Source organism: Miniopterus schreibersii (genome assembly GCF_964146895.1).
Source record: "Miniopterus schreibersii genome assembly, chromosome: 15".
Taxonomy (NCBI): Eukaryota; Metazoa; Chordata; class Mammalia; order Chiroptera; family Miniopteridae; genus Miniopterus; species Miniopterus schreibersii.
This window is the reverse complement of record NC_138115.1, coordinates 16,363,479-16,384,870: the sequence shown is the minus strand read 5'-3', so window position 1 is coordinate 16,384,870 and position 21,392 is coordinate 16,363,479.

Here is a 21,392-nt window from a genome sequence, read left to right as displayed (position 1 = left end):
CTCTCAGGCCTTCCTTTTGGTTTTGGCCTTGTAACGTGGTGATGATTACCTGATGATTCGGGTGAACTGAGCCCATCCAATCTGCTTCACTCTAGCTGAGCACTGATTGCTGGTGGTTTTATGTAATTCTCCCATGAGCTGGCAGGGGCACGGCCCTGTGCTGGTTGGTCAGTCTTCCAGCATGAGCATTGCTGCTGGTTTCCCAGCTAGATCCGGCTCCCTGGGGAGCTTGACTGGGTTGTCCCCCTTCCTTAGTTGGGTCAGTTGAAGCACAGCTCAAGTCCAGCCGGTTTCCAGCCTGCCGTGCATATCCATGACCCCACCCAGGTTCCCAGGATGAAGGGCTGGCCCTGGAGCACAGAGCAGACTCCTCTGTCCTCTGGAAAGGGGGCTGGTGAATGAGGAGTGGGGGAACTCTCAGAGTATGTATTTTGCTGTGGGTACAGCATGGCTATAACTTTTAAATATGTAAACATTTAGTTTGCAGGCTTTTATTTGTACTCTTGGTCTGCTCCCATGAATTTAGAGCCAGGCTTGTGTCCTGCTCCCCAGTAAAATCTAGTAGGCCTATTGGACTGTTGGGAGGGGGGTACAATCTTAAGGCAGAAAAGATAAAGAGGTGGCACTTCCATTGCATATCTGCTGTGCTCTCTACCATGGCCTCCCTCCCCACCAGCTCCTAGACCCATCACTGTGGTGCCAACTGCCTAGACAATTGAATGAATTAGCATGGAGACCATATCATCTGAAATAATTCTGAATTAGCTACGAGATAGAGCCCAGGCATTTCAATATGAATGTGTCCGTGGAAGAGAAACTCTGCTAGGCATGAATTTATTGGTTAGTATATTAGTTATCTATTGCTGTGTAACAAAGTACCCAAAAATTAGTGGCTTAAAAAATAGATTTATCATCTCATAGTTTCTATAGCTCAAAAGTCTGCACAGTTTAGCTCTCTCACAGGCTACAGTCAGGTATTGGCTGGGATTGCAGTCATGTCAAGGCTCCATTTCAGAAGGAGCCACTTTCCCAGCTCACTCACATGGTGGTTGGGAAGATTCAGTTTTTTGTGGGCCACTGGACTCATTGGCTATTGGCTGGAGGACTTCCTTAGTTCCTTGCTTTGTGGGTCTCTCCACAGGGCAGCTCAAAATAGCTTTTTCTATCAGAGCAAGAGAGAAGACAAGGGATGGATCATGGGCAAGGTGGAAGTTACAGTCTTTTGTAAGCTAGTTTCATAACTGACCTTCCATCACTTTTGTCACATTACATGCCTTAGAAGCAATCACCAGGTCCAGCTCATATCCAACGGGAGGGGATTACACAAAAGTATGAATATAGGCAGAGATCACTGGAAGCAATATGAGATGGCTGTCTATCATAGTTAGTTCATTTCTTCATTCATTCCATCAACCCAGAGCTTTTCAGGCACTGGGCACTGGCCTTGTCACTCATAACACTGAACTGGTTTATCTCAGTTACTCAGATCACAGTTTCATGTTACGTGGGGAATTTTTAAGGATTAGAAAGTCAGATTAGTATTATTTCTACTTTCCTAATTTACACATGTCCACTCTTTTTGAGGGAAATCACATGAATTCATTATCTTGTGTATAGAGAATCCTCTTCCTGACTGAAAATAAAAATGCTTCCCGATTCACTCTGTGAGGCCAAGACATCTATTGAAGGAATAAACACACTACATGCATGAAAACATAATAAGGAGAGAAATTTGTTTAAAATAAATAAGATGATGTAGGTTGATTCACCTAACCAAATGATGGTTATTTCATTAACTCTTCAATCGAATTCCAGATCCTCATTCTATTTGCTGAGGCAAATTTGTTTAACGTGAAGCCTTGACATCCTTTAGAATAATTACGCTTCTAAATGAAAGTTTAATTTTTAATCATTTGCTTTGCTAAAAGAGAAGCAAATGAGAGGATAATAGGACAATTTAAAGGATTTGCAATAGATCCCCTAGCGCTGGAGGAGACATGATTTTTTCCTGAGTGCTGCTGACTAGTGGAGGAATTTTAAATATGGTAAATGTTTGCTTCTTTGATGGAAATGAAACCAGAGGCAATTAGAAGCCAACAGAGACGAGGCGGGTCAATGCTCCCTGATCAATTGCTGACCTTAATAGGGGCTGCGATCTTCTCCCCACAGGGTCCTCTTCTCTAGGGGACTTCTGGACTCGAGGTTCAAGGCAGTGCAAATCCCATTAGCAAAGAGAGCCAACTCCCAGCAAAACAGAATAAAAATCAATTTCAGCTGAGAATGGGAGAGTTAGATGCTCTTGTATATTTGCAAATAATGAAATCTATACAATAGAGCAGGGGTGGGGAACGTCTGGCCTGCCACAAAATCATTTGGTCAGGCCCTGCCAAGGTAACCGAAGGTGGGACTTAAAATTATCTAGGAGCTTTCTTCATAGCTAATTTTAAGTTGATAATTTTGTATGGCCCGCGAATGATGTTATGAATATCCAAATGGCCCTTGGCATGAAAAAGTTTCCTCACCCCTGCCATAGAGAGAACCGTTAGTTTGTTTCAACTTATGGCTAACTGGTATGATTTGGTTCGTTTGGTTTTATTTATTTTAATTCTCACTCAAAAAATATGTTTGTATTGATTTTTAGAGAGAGAGGAAAGGAGAGAGATCGATGTGAGAAACATGGATTGGTTGCCTCCCATGCTCGCTCCGACCTGGTATGTGCCCTGAGCGGTCAAACCCACAGCCTTTCAGTGTATGAGAGGCCGCTCCCACCGGCTGAGCCACCGGCCAGGGCTGGTTTGCTTGCTCTTAAATCGCTTTCCAGCAGTTGACTGTAACATCTGCCCGGCTCAGGTTAGGAATGTGCATTCATGGAAGCGATGTTTCCAACCAGAAGTACCGAATGAAAAACAAAAGTTTCCCTTACCGACTCTCCAGATGACCGGTCTGACTAAGGACGCTTTATTCCCTCTGCGTTGTGTCTTCCAAAAAACCGAGTTTTTCCTCTCTCTGCAAAAATTGTGAATTGTACTGATGCTCGTTGCCTCCTCGAGTCCCTCATTGCTTCCCACGGCAGAGGACACACTTGTAACATCACATGTGCTTATTTCCTTGAAAGAGCATGGAAAAGGCAGAGGAGGGAAGTGTACTTGTGCTTCTGTTTGACGAGGGCTGCTTCGCGGCATTGAGCTCAGAGGGGAGGGCTCATGTTGCGGTGGCCCTGGCCTATATTTTGTTTGTTTATCTCTCTCTGGTCCATTTAAAACCAGTGAGAGTGCAGTAACATTCACAGTAGTCAGTCTTTCAAAGTTCATATGTGATTTTTTTTAAAAAAAGCTTACTATCATTATTATTTATTGCACCAACAACCGTAGAGCACTGTTAATATAAATCAAAATGAAAGAAAAAGTTCATCCACAATCCTACTCAAATTTATTTCATTTTTCGAGGTGCCGCCCAAATCTTGGTTATGCACCAAGTATTTTTCACCCAGTTTCAATAGTAAGATAGATAAGGGTTGCATTTTACTTTTAAACTCAAGGTGCCATACGCAGTTTTCAGTATTTCACTTTACTCCTCACAATTAGAATGCTAATATCTGCACACTACTCCTTTGAATGGTGAGACGATTTTCATTTATGATGATGATGAATGTTTAGATGAAATATATTATAGTGTATAAATATTGCTACAAAGTGTATTTCGATGACATAACTTAAAAAACTCTTTTGGGTTATTTCCTTGGTATGAAGTCCCCAGTGTGAGGTCCAAGGGCATGAATATTTTGATCCTTTATAGCACAGTGCAAATCTGTTTCCTTAACGAGTTGCACTCACACTGTAAGTTTTCACCGTGTCAGTTCCACCTCTTAGCACTGGGAATTCTCCTTTAAATTTTTTCCTTCCTGAATGACTGGAAAGTGGGTGCATTTTGATATCATCCTACGGTTCTTGTCCAGGAGGTTTTTGCCCTTAGACTGCTCTGCAGGTAGCTCTAAGTTCTCCCTCCACGGGAAAGAATTTGAAACTAGAGACTGTACATAGTACACGAGGAGGGCAGCTGACATGACATTTCCCTCAGCCGTGCCACACCCAAAGGAATGGCCTTGGCCCTATCTCAGAAGAGCGGTGAATGAAGGCACATGACTTTTTTTTAATGTTTTAATATATCTTTATTGTTGAAAGTATTACAAATGTCCTCTTTCCCCCACCATTGATCCCCTCCCCCCTACACCATTCCCTCCAGGCCTTCGCCACTCTACTGTCTGTGTCCATGGGTTACGCGTATATGCATATAAGTTCTTAGGTTAATCTCTCCCCACCCACCCATACGCCCCTGCCTTCCCTCCGAGATTCATCAGTCTGTTCCATGCTTCCGTGTCTCTGTTTTAAGCTAAAATAAGATGTTTCAGGCATTGTTTTTATTATATTTGATGATTCCTTCCATTGATTAATTTCTTTACTGAACAACTATCAAGTACTTCTGATTATGTCAGATAAGACAGCTTCCGCTGTAACGTCACAACCCACAAGGGTGTGCACACATGGCAGGTTAAACTCAAATCATGAAATATGATCACGTTTTTATGAAAAACACATTCCTACAAAAAAATAGGAATACCAATAGTAGTTATATTTGAGTGGTAGGATTATGGGGCTTTTGCTTATGTGTATATTTTCTATAATACAAACATATTACTTTTGAAATAAGGCAGTAATAAAATAGTAACTCTTAGCTATCCTTCAAAGTCAAGGTCCAAAAAGTCCCCTCCCTGATGTTTTTCTGGATTCACATGAAGCTTCATAAATTGCTTATTTCTATATGCTTCCATAGATCCTTACTTACTTGTACTTCTGGCTTCACACTTAATTAGTTCTGATATTTAGCATGGCCCATTGTGCCTTTCCCTCTCATTTGAGAGCAGGGACCATGACTTATGAATATTCATGTTCCATAACATCAAGCACAATTCCCACCATTTAAGAGATACTCATCAAATCAATGAATGACTGGAGTGCTAGTATAGTCACAAATGCACCAGAAACTTTAAGAAAATGAAAACACTCTCTCTTAGTGCCCTTTGGTAAACAGTTTTAAAGTCATACATCAACCCATGAACAAGGAGATGAGGGATCTATCCCCAGTCAGGGCACACGCCCGGGTTGTGGGCTCGATCCCCAGTAGGCGGCGGCTGATTAATGATTCTCTCTCATCATTGATGTTTCTATTTCTCTCTCCCTCTTCCTTTCTCTCTGAAATCAACACACACACACACACACATAGAAGAAACTTTAAAAAAATCATACTCTGGCCTGAGTGGTCCAGATTATGTGTTTTAGCATCTTATGTAATCTGAAAGCAAAGACCATACATCCAGGCTCTGGAAGAATCTTCCTATTGGGGGTTCTCTTGACATTTACCTCCCAGACAACCTGTGAGCAAGTCCTTCGTGCGCATAGGGGAGCATTTGTGCAGTGTTTCCGTGTCTGCATCTCCTGCAAGCAGACCAGGCTATGTCCTGATTTTGTTCATGTGATTGCTGAGAATGGAGTGGTCTATTAAAAAGTAATGGTCACCGCTGCCTGACGGATTTGCTTCTTGCAACATTAGTGTCATGGTGATGGATTAGCAGGCTCTCCAAAGTGGAAAGGCGTGTTTCCGCAAATATTTTGTATAAACATAAATTCACTTGCAAATGTTACGCATTTTTCTTTTCTTTTTAACTTATTACCCTTTAATATTTGCCACGCATTTCTCAGCACATGTGTGGCCCTTGCTGGAAGGCTCTGATCAGTGACTCTGGGAGGGCCAGAGGAGCCTATGCCCATGTTTACTGAGTGTTTCCTCTGCTCCTGAGCTGCTTGCAGGAGGGGAAAAGAAAGGGAGAAATAAGACAAAACAAAACAAAACAAAACAAAAACAATAGGCAGGACCAAACAACCTCACTGGGCTAGGAAAGCTCTGAGAGTCACCTTTTTTTACTAGAAAGGTAGATTTGTGTAGTGATTTGAAAACTCTCTACCATGGGATCTTCTGGGGAGAAGGGGTGGGAGAGTGGAATAGGCAGAGCACAGAGGATTTTTAGAGCAGTGAACATACCCTGTATGACATTATGATAATGGATACATGTCACTGCACTTTTGTCTAAACCCACGGAATGCACAACACCAAGAGTGAATGCTAAGGTAGACTACGGACTTGGGTAATTATCATGTGTCAGTGTAGGCTCATTCTTGGTAAAAAAAATAAATAAAATAAATACCATTTTGGTGAGTGATGTTGATAATAGATGAGGCTCTGCATGTGCAGTTCCTGGGGGTATAGGGAAAATCTCTACACCTTACTCTAAATTTTTTTATTAAACTAAAACTGCTCTAAAAAAAGTCTTAAAAAAAAACAACCAACCTCCCCGACTTCACTGCATCTTTCACTGTAAAATTAAATGACTGCTTCTTAGGTTGTCTTCCGACACATAGAAGAACCAAATCAAGAATGAATGATTTCTCCCACGAAGGCTGAACTCAACAGGTAGCTGAACTATCATGTGTTTCCAGGAATTGGAACTAAAACACTCTTTCTATTAAGGATTTCATAAAATGCAGTTAGCTGGAGATAAGGTTTGTCTGCCCGGGAGAGAAGATACATTCGGAAGCTTGCACAATAGGCCAACAAACCTGATGGATTCAGAGTCCTAGGAGATTGGGATGCCACTAGGAGAAAGGCTGAGGGTAGTTAGTTAAGAAGTATTAGGGACCTGGGAAGAAGGGACGCATGCTAGTGGTGACCATTTCTCTCTGTTTATGGGGCCCTGTTTTCATTCCTTCTGGTTCTATGGATGCCCATCTATTGGTTTTGCCTGCCGAGAATCCATTCCCTCTTCTGCTGGTAGCTGCTCTCTGATTTTCTTTGGGGAAGGCTCTGTTCACCACTCTTAGATTTAGGTCTGGATGAAGTTGACTTCACTTCTGACCTCAAGGGTGGGCATGTGACCCAGGCCTGGCTAGGAAAGCCACACCTTCTTCCAGGCCAGTATAGAGATAGCGGCAGGAGCCAGTCAGCAGATGTTCAGTTATTGTATGATGAGTCCTTTAAGAAGTCTTCCTTCTATACAAGGAGGACTTTTTCGGTTGCATCACATAAAAATCTCCCTAACAACAACACTCCTTTTATTATGCTTAATATTTGTCTCTTTTGTTGTTTTTCAATACTAGAGGATTCGTAATGCAGTTGAATTAACACACACACTGTAGCAGCCTGGGGGGTTAAAGATAGTCAACCAGCTGGGAGAAGAATTCATTGTCTAGCTTAATATTCAGAGACATGTGAAGGCAGGGAACTTTTTGTGGTTGAGCATTCTAAGATAAATGAACCTTATAAGAAATGAGTCTTGCAAACTGGAGTCCAATGAATTGCTTCAACCAGATTTGGTTAGCTGTAAACATCATTAACTTAAAATGTTTTCTCTTACCCCTGTTGTCTGTGATAAGATGGGCCTCCTAAGTGGGAAAGTGCTGTTCTGTCACATTTTAACTCCTTCTGGGCTGCTAAAGCTACTGAAATCAGGCTTCCTGCAAGCTACATTAAGCTTGTGCTCCTCCAGGCCAGAGGGAAATTGTGATGTCTCTTCCGGGTTTAGAGGTTTCAAAGGCAAGGAAGGCAGCTTTCTTCCTAAAATCAGGGCTTTAATAGCAAAAAACAAGGAGGTCTAGATCAGTCTCCTTGTATGCTATTTTTAAGGCATTTTCCCCCTAATATCCCTCCCCCATTACATTCTTGATGTCCAAGATCAAGATTTGCAAAATTTAGAGGTTAAAATATGAGTCTGATGCTGAGTTTAGAGACAGTAATTTTTGTAATGAGTTCTTTGCAACGCACTCTTCTCAAATCATTCTTTATATTACCAGAAAACACTTACGGACCAAGTTTTTTTTTTAAAGTCAATAACATTAAAGAGAAGAAAAAAATGGTGCTGATAATGGAAATGCTTCCAGATTTAAAAAGACTAGATTTTAGAAATGAAATGGTCAGTTGGAACTTACGTGAATCCTAGTTTGAATAAATTACTGCAAAGATACATTTTGGGGACAAATCAGGGAAATTTAAATATGGTCTAAGTATTAGATGATATTAAGAAATTATAGTTAATTTTGTTAGAAGTGAAAATTGGTTTTTCTTTTGGTTATGTTAGAAATGCATTCTGACTTCTGGCTGGTGTGGGTCATTTGAGTATTGTCCATGCACCAGGAGGTCACAGGTTCAATTCCTGGTCAGGGTACATGCCTGGTTCGAACCCCATAGGGGGCATGCAGAAGGCAGCCAATCAATGATTCTCCCTCATCGATGTTTCTATTTCTCTCTCCTTTTTCTTCCTCTCTCTATAACATCAATAAAAACATATTTTTAAAAAAGAGATGCATGTTGAAGTATTAAATTATTAGTAGATTCCTTTTCTACATCTATTTTAAGAAACCAATATGTACACCATCTCTGATGGAAACTATAGAAGACAACTACAAGCATAAATTAGGTAGATTTAAAATAGCTTTAAAAAATATCCTCTGCTGTTGGAATATCAAATTATGCAGCATTTATAAGTAAAAGTTCATGAAGCTCTCTTAATTCATCTATGTTCTGTGGGTGGGTGGGGATAAGTGAATAATAAAAGCATTGCCTGTTGAAGGACTAAAATTGCAACTCATAAATTGAACTCCATGAAAATTATTTAAAGTACTTGTAACTATAATAGGTTCACCAGAAATAGTTCTCATTTGCATGATGGCATTTCCTATAAATGAGCAGAAAGTAATATATGGACACTGTAGAAAACACAGATAATCCATAAAAAGAAAAAGCTCTCATTTTCATTCCCTGTTATTAATATTTGTGTATATATATTTTTAATCCTCACCTGAGGATATGTTTCCATCGACTTCAGAGAGAGAAAGGGAGAGGGAGAGAGAGAGAAACATGGCTCAGTTGCTTCCTGCACTTGCCCCTACCAGGGATCAAACCCGAAACCTGGGTATGTGTCCTGACCAGGAATCAAACTCTCAACCCTTCAGTGCATGGGATGACACTTCAACAGTTGCCAGGGCAATACCGGTATATTTCTACACAGCATTTTTTCTGAACATAGAAATGGATATATCTCCCCCCCTCTCTCCCTCTTTTCCTGATGTCTTCCTCATTCCCTCTATCCCTTTTTCATTAGACGTGGGATGGAAATGGAGATGAAACCAGAGACAAGAAAAGTGGCTACACCCAGGAGTGGAATCCACTTGTGAGAAACACACTCCATGCCTAGAGAAAAGCTGTCTTTACTTTGGTAACATATGGTATTTTTAAATAAGTTTTTAAGAATTCTTATATATATGGGTGATTAGCCCTTTGAGAGCTGAGTTGTAAATATCCCCAGTCTACCAGTTGGTCATTTTTAAGTGTTTCACAACCTTATTATTAAAACTGATCACATTTATGAAGATTTTATAGTTACAAACAGTTATAATACAAAAAGGCAGCTTTCACATCGCAATGTAGTCCAACAGCATCTCTTGAAAAGAACAGGCTTATTGCTGGGCAAAACTATGGTACGGAGAAATCTAATAACCATAATTTTTTTTTAATTGAGGCATAAATTACATACAATAAATTGCATAGATCTTAAGTGGTTTAGTTTTATGAATTTTGGCAATAGCATTCACCTGTGCAAATACCACCCAAAACAAAATATAGAACATTAGCATCACCCCAAAAAGTGTCTTTGTGCCCTTTCTAGACAATGACATGATGCCTCCCAACTGGGCAAGCATTTTTGGATTTATCACCATAGATTAGTTTTTGTTTGCTTTTGGACTTCACATATTTTGGAATTGTTATAGTATACACTCTTCTTTCACCCAAGCCTAATGTTTTTGAGGTTCATTCATGTACATTGTTCCATGTATTAGTGATTCATTTTTAGTGCTGTATGCAGATTCAAGTTTTCTTATATTTGCATCAAGTTTTCTTGAATTATATCTTTATTTGTTCTATTTTCATTGTCTTGAGTTTCTTCTTTGAAGACTACAATCACACATGTGTTTGATCACCTTGGCCTGTCTTCAACATCTCATTGTCTAGCTAATATTTAAGTATTTCTTTATTTTCATTTTATTTTGTTAGCTGTTATGATTTCTATTCTCTATGTCCCTTACTTTATTTCCTACAGTATGTATTCTTCTTTATGTTCCTTCAGTTTTATCTTTATTTTTTTGGTGTTTTTATCGTTTTCATCTAATTCTTCCCTGAGTTCTGCAAGCTTATGTTTCACCCCTCCTGTTGCCTTCCTCTTTTCCCTGAGCGCTGGTATTTCTTGTTGTGCCCTTCCATCATTGGGGGTGGGGGTGGGGGGAGTAGGGCACTACTTCTTATGCTTTTAAAGTTCATGGTGAAATATTTGGTTACAGTTTTCATGTGCTCTATGGCAACCTTTTTATGGTGAATGTCCTTTGGCAAGTTCTGCTATTTCGTTTTTTACACTTTAAAGAATAGACTCTTTGCACTGATGTTGGGCCAGTTGTTTCTTCTCTTCCCCCTCCTCCTCTCCCCTACACCCTCTCTTTCATCTTCATCTTCCTCCCCTTATTTCTTCTTTTCTTTTTTTCTCCCCCCGACTTTATTTATTTATTTATTTATTTACTTTTAATTTATCTTTATTGTTGAGAGTATTACAGGTGTCCCACTTTTCCCCCCCAATTGACCCCCTCCACTTTGCTCCCACTCCCTCCCCAGTCCTTCACCCCATTATTGACTGTGTCCATGGGTTATGCATATATGCATATAACTTCTTTGGTTAATCTCTTCACACCCTCCACCCCCCTTCCCTCTTTCCTCTGAAATATGACGTCTGTTGCATGCTTTAATGTCTCTAGATCTATTTAGTTTGTCAGATTCTTTTGTTCATTAGCTTCTTCTTAAAGAAGACCCTTCAACATTTCCTGTAGTGCTGGTCTGGTGGTGATGAACTCCTTTAGCTTTTTCTTATCTGTGAAGCTCTTTATTTGACCTTCAGTTCTAAATGATAGCTTTGCTGGGTAGAGCAATCTTGGTTGTAGTTCCATGTTTTTCATCACTTTGAATATTTCTTGCCACTCCCTTCTGGCCTGCAAGGTTTCTGTTGAGAAATCAGCTGACAGTCGTATGGGTGCTCCCTTGTAGGTAACTAACTGCTTTTCTCTTGCTGCTTTTAAGATTCTCTCTTTGTCTTTAACCTTTGGCATTTTAATTATGATGTGTCTTGGTGTGGGCTTCTTTGGATTCCTCTTGTTTGGGACCCTCTGTGCTTCCTGGACTTGTAAGTCTATTTCTTTCCCCAGGTAGGGGAAGTTTTCTGTAATTATTTTTTCAAATAGGTTTTCAATTTCTTGGTCTCTTTCTTCCCCTTCTGGCACCCCAATAATAAGAATGTTGAGCCTCTTAAAGTTGTCCCAGAGGCTCCTTATACTATCTTCGTATTTCTGGATTCTTTTTTCTTTTGCTCTTCTGGTTGGGTGTTTTTTGTTTCCTCATGTTCCAAATTGCTGATTTGATTCTCAGCATCCTCTACTGTTGATTCCCTGTAAATTATTCTTCATTTCAGTTCGTGTAGACTTCATTTCAAATTGGTACTTTATTATGTTATCGATTTTCTCAGTTATTTCCCTAATAGTCTGCTTAAACATCCTTACAAACAAAATTCTGAACTCTGTATCTGTTAGCTTGCTTGGATCTATTTCATTTAGTTCCTCTTTTAGAGATCTCTTCTGTTCTTTCCTTTGTGACATGTTTCTTTGCCTCCACATTTTGGCTGTTCCCAGGTGTTTGTTTGTATGTATTAGGTAGAGCTGCTATGTCTCCTGGAATTTTTAGAGTGGCTTTGTGTAGTAGGTGTCCTGTAGGGTCCAGTGGCTCAGGCTCCCCAGTCACCTGAGCTGGGCCTTCTAGGTGCTCCCCTGTGTGGGCTGTGTGCACTGTCCTGTTGTAGTTGAGCCTTGGTTGCTGTTGGCGTCCCTGGGAGAAACTGACACCCAGGCCAATCAGCTGTGAGGACCAGCTGCAACTACAGCCAAAGAGCTGCTATGCTGGAGACACCCCTATGGAGCAGGATTTACTTTCACTGGGGCTTTGGTGTTTACCAAGTGTGCCCCTCGAGTGTCACTTGTGGATGTGATAGGGCTGTAATCCAGTGTGGTCGAGTCTGATCACCAGTGCACTGTCTCTGGGGCCTCCCTGGAGGTGCAAAGTCAGCCTCTGCCAGTGCCTTGCCCAGGGCCACCCAGCATGAGCTACACAGCAAACCGTAGTTGGCTGCTACTTGTGCTGGGCTTGGAGGTGTCCAGGAGAGGCCAAGCCATGATCCAATGCAGGCTGCCGCTAGTGCCAGGCCTGGGGCCGCTTATCAAGCTGTATGGGGCCTGCTGCTTGATCGAGAGATTTTAGGAAATTCCTAAGCATGAGGCCTGAGAGGCCACTTGCATAGAAAAGCCCCTGGAAATGGCCTGGATGAGCTGCAGGTGGGGAGGGGCGGGGCCTCCAGGAATCACGGGGCGGGGCCAACGGTGTGAGTAAGGCGCTGGAAATTCCAAAATGGCCCCTGCCTGCCGGCTGTGTGCGGGGAGGACTCGCCACAGGAGCCATGGCCTCTGCCAGCCCTTCTGCCTGGGAGGAAGCCGCCCCTCCAGCTCTCTCCCGGATTTCAGGCAGGTTAGTTCCTCCCCGAGTGTCCCGGGTCCTTTCAGGCTGCTGCCCGGCGCTGGGCTCAGAGGGAGCGTCCGAGTGAGTCCGTGCCGGGCCCTGTAAGAGGAGAGCCTGGGGCTCCCGCAGCCTCCGCGACCCTCAGGGACAGTCCCCGCTGGTGTCACAGCCCGGAGTTGTGGGGCCGTCTCTTCCCGGCCCTGGAGCCCTGGGCAGGGGGCCTGCTGTGGGGCTGGGACCCCTCATTCCTTCGGGAAACCTCTGCGCCGAGATGTCCCTCCCGGGTTTAAACTGCGGCACCGGGTGTGGGCCCGCGGCCGCGTCTCCCCAATTCGGCCCCGATCCGCCCGCGTCTCCCCCCTCCTACCGCTCTTGGTGCCTCCTCAGCTCCCTGGTTGTGGGGCTTCTGTTCAGCCGGGTTTCAGGAGGCTCTGAGCGCGGGTGGTTCTGTATTTCAGGTGTAATTCTGATGTGGTTGCGGGAGGCGGCGGGCGCAGCTGTTACCTACGCGCCATCTTGTTTCTCCCTCATTTCTTCTTTTGATTCACCATTGAATTAGTTGATTTTCTAGGTCAATAGCTATTTTCAGGAGCTTGAGGTATGTGCACGTGGGCAGGAGGTCAGGGTATAAGTTGAGGTAGGTTCCTTCCCGCCTTCCTCCTCAGCCCCAGCCCTTTCCTTTCCCGCTGACGGACTCTCCCGTGGAACAGGCTGCCGGGCTCCTTGTGCGGCACCGTATCCTCTGCTCCAAGGAACCGCCTTGAGCCTCGGAGGGCTTCTGCTCTCAACTTTGTTCAACTTAAGTTCTCCATCCATTGCTGCCACAGGGATGGCGCGTCTGTATTTAGGAAGTGCTTTTAACTCTCGGGCAGTTGTGATTTCAGGGGTCCGCTAACGTTGGGACCGCTCACCTCTCTCTGCTCTCCTGTCCTCCCGTCCTCGGTGCAGCTTCTGCATCACCTGCACCGGTGGGCAGCCTTGACTTGTATTTTGCACTCTGCAGACTATACCTGCCTTCAGGTTTTGATGAAAATGGAGTTTGTGGATTGAAAAAAATATCTTTGTTGCTCACTTGTGATTTCTCTGAGAAGGAAAAAAAGGCTGAATTGATAGAGCTATGTTCATACCAGAACTCTCTCTTTTCTCTGTGGATCCAGACACCCTACACGGTTTCACAGAGACTAATAATAAGTCCGTAACCATCTGTTACCGTACATGTGACTTTTGGGCTCTCAATTTTTATAATTAATTTATAGGTAAAGGCTGGAAGAATGACTTATAAAATGTAAACATTATAAACCTCAACAATGTAAAAATTATGTACTTGCCAAATATTCTTAAGAGTATAAGAGGGAGGCTAAGTGCACAAATTGGAAAGTTAACTTTTCACTGTGGTATGTCCAAGGATACTGGGTAGTGCAGCACTGGAAAGTAAAGTTAATAACCCATTGGACAGAAAACTCCATGAGGGCACAGACTGCTTTACATACTCTCACATCCTCAGTGTTTAGAATCTCACCTGCACCTGGTGAGGGTACTATGAAAATGGCTAAGCTGATGACTAAACAAATAAAAAAGTAGAAATATAAAGTATACTACTTAGAGTTACAATGATAACCACAAAAGTAACTAAAAAAAGAAATTGTTTAAAGCCATTTTCTTTGGAAAGAAAGGAGACTTCACATCTCATTTTTTACTTTTCTGTACTGGTTGAAGTCTTTTAAAAATCATGTTTACATGTTGTTTCTATAATTTAAAAGAAATGATTGAATAAAAAATAGGGGGGGGGGAACCAAAGCAATCTCACTGATAATAAATATATTTGAGGTATTTTGAATTGTTTGTATGTCTTCATTGGCAATAACAATTTTAAAGCATTGGATGATTATATGAATATATATTATACAAATGAGCTGAGGATTTAGAGTTCCTCTTTTCCCAATAGGAAGTTATGCTTAGCTCTTACTGCCAACCCTAGTCCATGCTGAGCTAGAAAACTACTGACAATAAGCACTTAAAACAGTGGAATGTGTGTGTGTGCCTGTGTGCGCATGCACTTAAATAGATCATTTGTCAACATAAATTATTTTTATTTATCTTATTTAAAAATTGGTTTATTTTCCAAAATGTAGCCTTATTGAATATTGGGAGGCACTGCTGAATGGCCTTGGGAAGCTGACCTGGAATGAGAAGTTGAGAGTGGATCATTCAAAAATTGTCTTCAGCCAGGCTAGTATGGCTCTGTGGATTGAGTGCAGTCCCATGGACCAAGAGGTCCCCAGTTCGATTCCAGGTCAGGGCACATGCCCGGATTGCAGGCTCCATCCCCAGTAGGGGGTGTGCAGGAGGCAGCCAATCAATGTGTTTCTCTCATCGATGTTTCTCTCTCTCTCTCCCTCTCCCTTCCTCTCTACCTAAAAATCAATAAAAACATATTTTTTAAAATTTGCTTCAGAGGATTTACAATGTGTATTTGAAACCTGATTATTTCAAGCAAAATTTAAAATATTATATTTCTCTTTAACAGTTATATAGCAGAAAACAATTTACATTTTCGATTATTGATATTCCTGGAATTTAAATACCTTATGTCTCCAAAACCTGGTTAAACAAATGCTTTAATGCGTAAAATAGAAATTCACACAATTGTAATTCAGCATTTCAAAAACAGTTGTTACCAGTGAAATCTGGGGAAAGCCACAAATGCACACACTGCCTGGGCCACACTGCTGGCGGGCCTGCTGACATGGTCATGTTTTTCAACTTAGAAGACATGTATCACTTCCTCCTGACAGGTCTCAGCTCCTAGGAGAGACCTCTTCTCCCCCTGCTCATTCATTAGCACTGTTGGGTCTTCCTTTTCTGCCTTATCATGATTTTAAAAACAGGTGATCACACACAAGTCGTCTTTTTGGAATATCTGTGTTGTTTGGATGCTTCCCGTGTTAATTCCTCCAGGCGAACTATTTTCTCTCCACACTTTTTTGTAAAGATTCAAACAATACCTAATTGTTGAAAGTAAAAATGAAATGTTTTACTTTAATTTCCCAATCCTGCTTTCTAGAGGTAACCAGCATTAACAGTTCAGCATGTGACTTCCCAGTCTGTTCCACCCTTACACACTCAGAAGATATATAGGGGAGATATTTGCAAGACTATACTTGCATCTATGCCTATATCTATGTTTTTAAAAGACAGAAATGGGTTTATACTACACATTGTAATACAACCTGTTGTTTTTCCATTTAGAGTTTTCACTTATAATGGACAGCTTGCCATGTGGGCACTTCAGTTCATAAACGTCACCTTATCTGTTGTTTTCTTTTTTAAATTGATTTCTTTTAGAGAGAGAGGAAGGGGCAGGGGAGAGAGAGAGAGAGACATCGATCAGTTGCCTCCTGCACGAGCCCTGACCAGGGATTGAACCCGCCACCTTCTGGTGTACAGACGACGCTCCACCCAACTGAGCCACACCAGCCAGGGTGTCACCTAATCCTTTATTTATTTTTAAAAAATATGTCTTTATTTATTTCAGAGAGAGGAAGGGGAAGGGAGAGAGAGATTAAAACATCAATGATGAGTCATCATTGATCAGCTGCCTCCTGCATGCCCCCTACTGGGGATGGAGCCCACAACCCAGGCATGTGCCCTGACCGGGAATAGAACTGCAGTCTCCGGGGTCCTAGGCTTATGCTCAGCCGCTGGGCCACACTGGCCGGGCATCACCTTGTCCTTTTAAACTGCTTTATGAAATTCCCTTATGTGATAAACTGTGGCTAACTTAACCAGTCCCCATTTGATGGGTACTAAAAAACCTTGTCATTTCTTAAGATACTCCCAAAGAAATGACTCTGATCCTGGAAAGACATTTTCTTACACCCCTGACCTCCAGAACGCATCTGCCCTTTATGAAAACAGGCAACTTCGGATGCAGACAACTAGCAGGCGTGCTACACGTGAACACTTGCTTCTTTTTTTCTATTTGGCCTGATGGTTTGAACGTAAACCACAACCAGAACAGTAGCCTCAGCATATGTAGCAACTGTTCATTTAAAGATCCTCATTTCACACGAGCAATCTACTTGTGGCCAGAGAATGGTGGCTGAGAAGTTGTGTCATTAGGCATGTGAGTATAGCTGTGTGAGTGTGAGGCCACCGTTGTTCAGGGACAAAGGGAGCTGTTTAAAGAAATCCTCTCAATTGAATGCTAGGCCTGCCTTGCCCTTGCACATACTGTCTTTTGCAGACAAGTCAACTACAATGTTACGATTGTTGCACTCACATGCACACTTATGCATCCAGCCACACACATGCACAAAGCATATATACTCATATATACTCACACCTACAATCACACACAGTCACACACTCACACACAATCATACTCATACATTATACACTCTTACCAAGACATATTCTGCACATACATACATAGATATGTGATATACATTATACACACACATTATATATGTATATGTACATTATATATATGTATATACACACAGAATCACTTTATTCAGTAAACCATTGTGAGGGTTCACGGTGTGGGGCTGGAGATGAACAGGGAAGGGCTGGAGGAGTGCAGACTTGCAAGCTAAGTCCCATCCCTGAGTAGGAGTGGACAAGCCAGCTCCAACATTTGTGGGCCAACAGAGGTAGGCTTGGGTGAGCTGCTCCACAGCCAGCTGATCCTTCTAGGTCCTTCCTCTGGGATGGGCCTGTGCCACTTCCCAGGATAATCTTCTCAGAGTTGGGAAGAGCTCTTAGATAGAGGGGCCACATCTCATACAAAATACCCCCCTGCCCACCCATTGCCATTTTCTGTGCTGGGAACTCAAAAGCCCTCTTTTTTCAATTCAGTGGAAGAGTTAGTTTGGTTGAAGTCAGCTGAAGCTGCTATCATGCCTGTTCCATGCAAGGAGCTTTGGCACAGTGAACCCCACACCAGCTTCAGGGCCGTCTTTTCCAAGGGTTGCATTTCACACATATCCAAACTGCTCCCAAGAGTAGAGCATTCTTCTGTGGTCACCGTGGTCTCCTTGGCACATATCTGCACCCTGAGCTCCACTGTGGGGCTGACATAATGCAGCTGTTGTACAGTAAACAGAATTCTGGAGAGGACAAGTAGGTTTCTTTCCTCTGACAGCTTAAAAGGCATCACCCAGTGTGGCATTTCACAGTGTTTCTAAACTTGAGAAATCTTCCTTGTCTCTCCTTCCCTTCCTCCTCCAGCCAGCATCCTCCCACGGAGATGTTACTGAGGATTTCTCCTCAGAGAAACAGTCTCCCTGAGTCTTTCCTTCTTGGCAAATCCAGAGCCTTTTTAAAGGTTCTGTGTCTCGGGTGAGGTGAACTCGAGCCTTAGGAGGAAGGAATTTCAAGTTGACATCCTTTCTAGCCATTCAGCCATGTTTATTGAGCCCCATAATATCGAAGTCCTTGCTAAAGACACTAGAGTCAGAATGATGAACATGGGCACATCCCATCCAATGGGGGAGGCACAGTGTAAACAAATAAATCACTCTATCAGCAGTGATAACTGCCAGGGAAAAGATGCAGCAAGGTGCAAGAACAGAGAGGCATGTGTGTGAGAGTGAGTGTATGTGTTTTTCTTTTACTTGGAGTGGTCAGGGCAAAGCTTTCCCCACAGAGGAGACATTTGAGCAGAGACCTGAATACAGTAAGATATAGTCATGCGGCCATCTGGAGGAAGAGTGATCCAGGCAGAGGGGCACATGTGTAAAGGTCAAGGTGGGAACAAGCTCAGCATTTTGGGAGCTCCAAGGAGACTGGCTGGAGCACAGTGAGCAATGGGGAGAGGAATGGAAAGTAAGGCTGGAGTGAGCCAGTCAAGGGCCTTGGAAGCCTTCAAAAGGCGTCTGAATTTTAATTTAAAATAGAAACCATTGGATGATCTTGAGCTGTGGAATGCCTATGGTTAGATTTTTGTTTTTAAAAAAGGAATGTATTAGAAGGAATGCCTCATTAGGAGTCAGTCAAAGGATTTTACAGAGGATATGGTAGAGGTCTAGGCCTGTCAGTGTGATGGGCATGGAGAGATGGGTTCTGCTTGTGTGTGTGTCTGTGTGTCTGTGTGTGTGTGTCTGTGTGTGTATGGTCAAGCAGGAAACTGGGCTTCAGCCAAGGGCTCCATGGCTTTGGCACTCCAAGGCAAAGTGAAAGCCAAAGCAATAGCCCAGGTGTGGAAATGCTTAAATGCTTGCTGTGCTCATGGAATGAAAGTAGTAACCAACATACCAACATTTCTTGAATACTTAGCTGCACTATCCCATTTCATCATCCTCGCGTCTGCGTGAACATGGCTGTGCTGTTACCATCTTTGGCAGTTGAGAAAAGGGTGGCTCAGAGAGGCTGGGTAACCCCCGGTTAGTGTGAGCGTGATCCATGACCTGGACTTAGGTTTGTTTGACCCCAAGCTCTACACTGCACTTTGAGTAAGAGAGGCCTTGTGCTTGCAAAAGTGATCCATGGCCACTGGCATCAGAGTCCTCTGATGAGCTTATCAGAGGTACAGATCCCTACTCCACCTCTTGCCCCAACTTGAATTACTGAATCAGAACCTCTGGGGGTTTGAGAACCAGCTCTGTAGGGATCAAGGACTTCAAGTGTTTCTCACATTTCTTCCCAAGGATAGATCACTCCCTCCACTCCAGCCCAGGCCCCGGAATCTAAGTTGTTACAGAGCTATGAACACTTGCTGTTGTTTTGAATAAGTAGTACATTCACAAAGCTCAAAAAACAAAAATGATTGAAAGTGATAAACATTGTGAAATGTCACTCCCAGACTCATTCCCAACTACTTTGTTCCTCCTAATCCCTCAACGGGTAATAACTGTTAGTAGTTATTGATTTTAAGCAAATACAAATATGTAGCATTTTCCCCTTTCTTACACAAAAGTAGCATGAAATACATAGTTTCGTACCTTGCTTTAAAAAATTTAATATATGCTACAGTCTTTCACATTCATGTGTAGAAAATATCTTTACTTTCAAAATTGTTGCATAATACTCCATTGTGAGGATACACCAGTTTCTTTAACCAATTATGTACCGATAACCAAGGGTTCTTCCCAGTCTTCTGCTCTTAGAGATAGTGTGGTAATGAATAACCGTATATGTTTGTCATTTAGAAACTGTAAGATGAATTCCCAGAAGCGGAATTGCTGGGTCAAAGGTTAAAGCATTTGTCACTTTGCTTCTTTGGGGAGAACCATTTCGCATCCCTACTAGCAACACCACAACCTTTTAGCTGGTGTCTTTCTAATCTAGAGTAGTATTACCCAGTTAGACCCAATACCCACTTTTACCATCCAGGTATGAAATTCTAAGACAATAATCCTACTCAAAGTCAGAATTAAAGAAAAAAATCAGTATGATGCTTTATTTGGTAATATCAAAGAAAATAAAATAAAAATAATTTATAATAAAGTAAGAGGCATTCCCTATGTGGAATACTTGTGCAAGAGTATACGGCAAGATGTAATGAAGTTGTTAGATGCTTGTGCCTGTATTTGGACTGACTGGATGCCACACCTCAAATGAAAACTGATACCTCTGTTGGTGATTCAGGACCCGTGGGCACAGTTGTCACTGGAGAAGTAACTTTCCAAAATGGTGAAACAAACAAACAAATAACCCTCTTGATAAGGTTCTGAACACAACAAAAGACAACCTTCCCTTTATTTACACAATAGCTTCATTCCTGGAAAATTCCATGTTTATTTAAACCATGCAAACACTCTTCTGTATTTATATATAAAACGGGTCTAAGTTCTAGATTCAGATGGTTATAAGCAGGTTTTTCTCCTACCTGAATGTCCTGTGGGCCACAGAACAATTCTTCCTTGCGTGGGACTGTCCTGCCCTCATTCACTAAATGCCAGTAGGACTCTAGGTCATTGTGATGAAGTGAAAGGTTCCAACTCTTCTGCCCTGAGAACTGCTGCTTTGGGGTCTCCCCTGGAATCCACTCCATAGATCAGGATTCGGTGAACGCTTCTAAAACATTCATCTCTCTTTCATCGTATTTCACTCTGTTCAGCCCCCTCCACGAGCCACTCATTGTTGCAGGACAAGGCAACAGCCTCAGCTGACGGCACAGGGTATGCAGGTTCACTGGCTGGAGTCAATGCTTCAGCTGAGAGTTGGGTACAGAAATATAGTTTTTGGAGGTGAAAATAGCAAGTAGGACCCAATGCCTGGTGTTGCACTTGGCATATTGAAAGGTACTCGGGGTCACTTGTCCTGATGTGGCTGAACAACCCCCAAATTTTTGTGACACTGAATTCTGAACTTAATTATCGGATAGGTTAGATATTTTTACTCTTGAGAGAGTAGGAAATGTTTAGTGGGATCCATCATACATGTATTGTGCATAATGCTCTGTTGATGATAGTCTGCGTGTAAGTTTCCCGTGCTCAAGACGACGCTCTCCTGTGATTGTGATGCCCCGTGTCAGGGCTTCTCTCCTGGTAACTCTCTAGATGCCTGGAAATGCCTGTGAAGTTCAATGCCTGGGTCAGGCTGGGAGACCATAATGACTTCATCATAAAATGTCCTCATGACCTTGATGCCCAGGTGGCTCTCAGTACAGCCCAGAAATCAAATGGTTGTTTAAATAGGACTAAGCGGTATCATTTTGTTGTGCCTCAGTTTCCCCATCA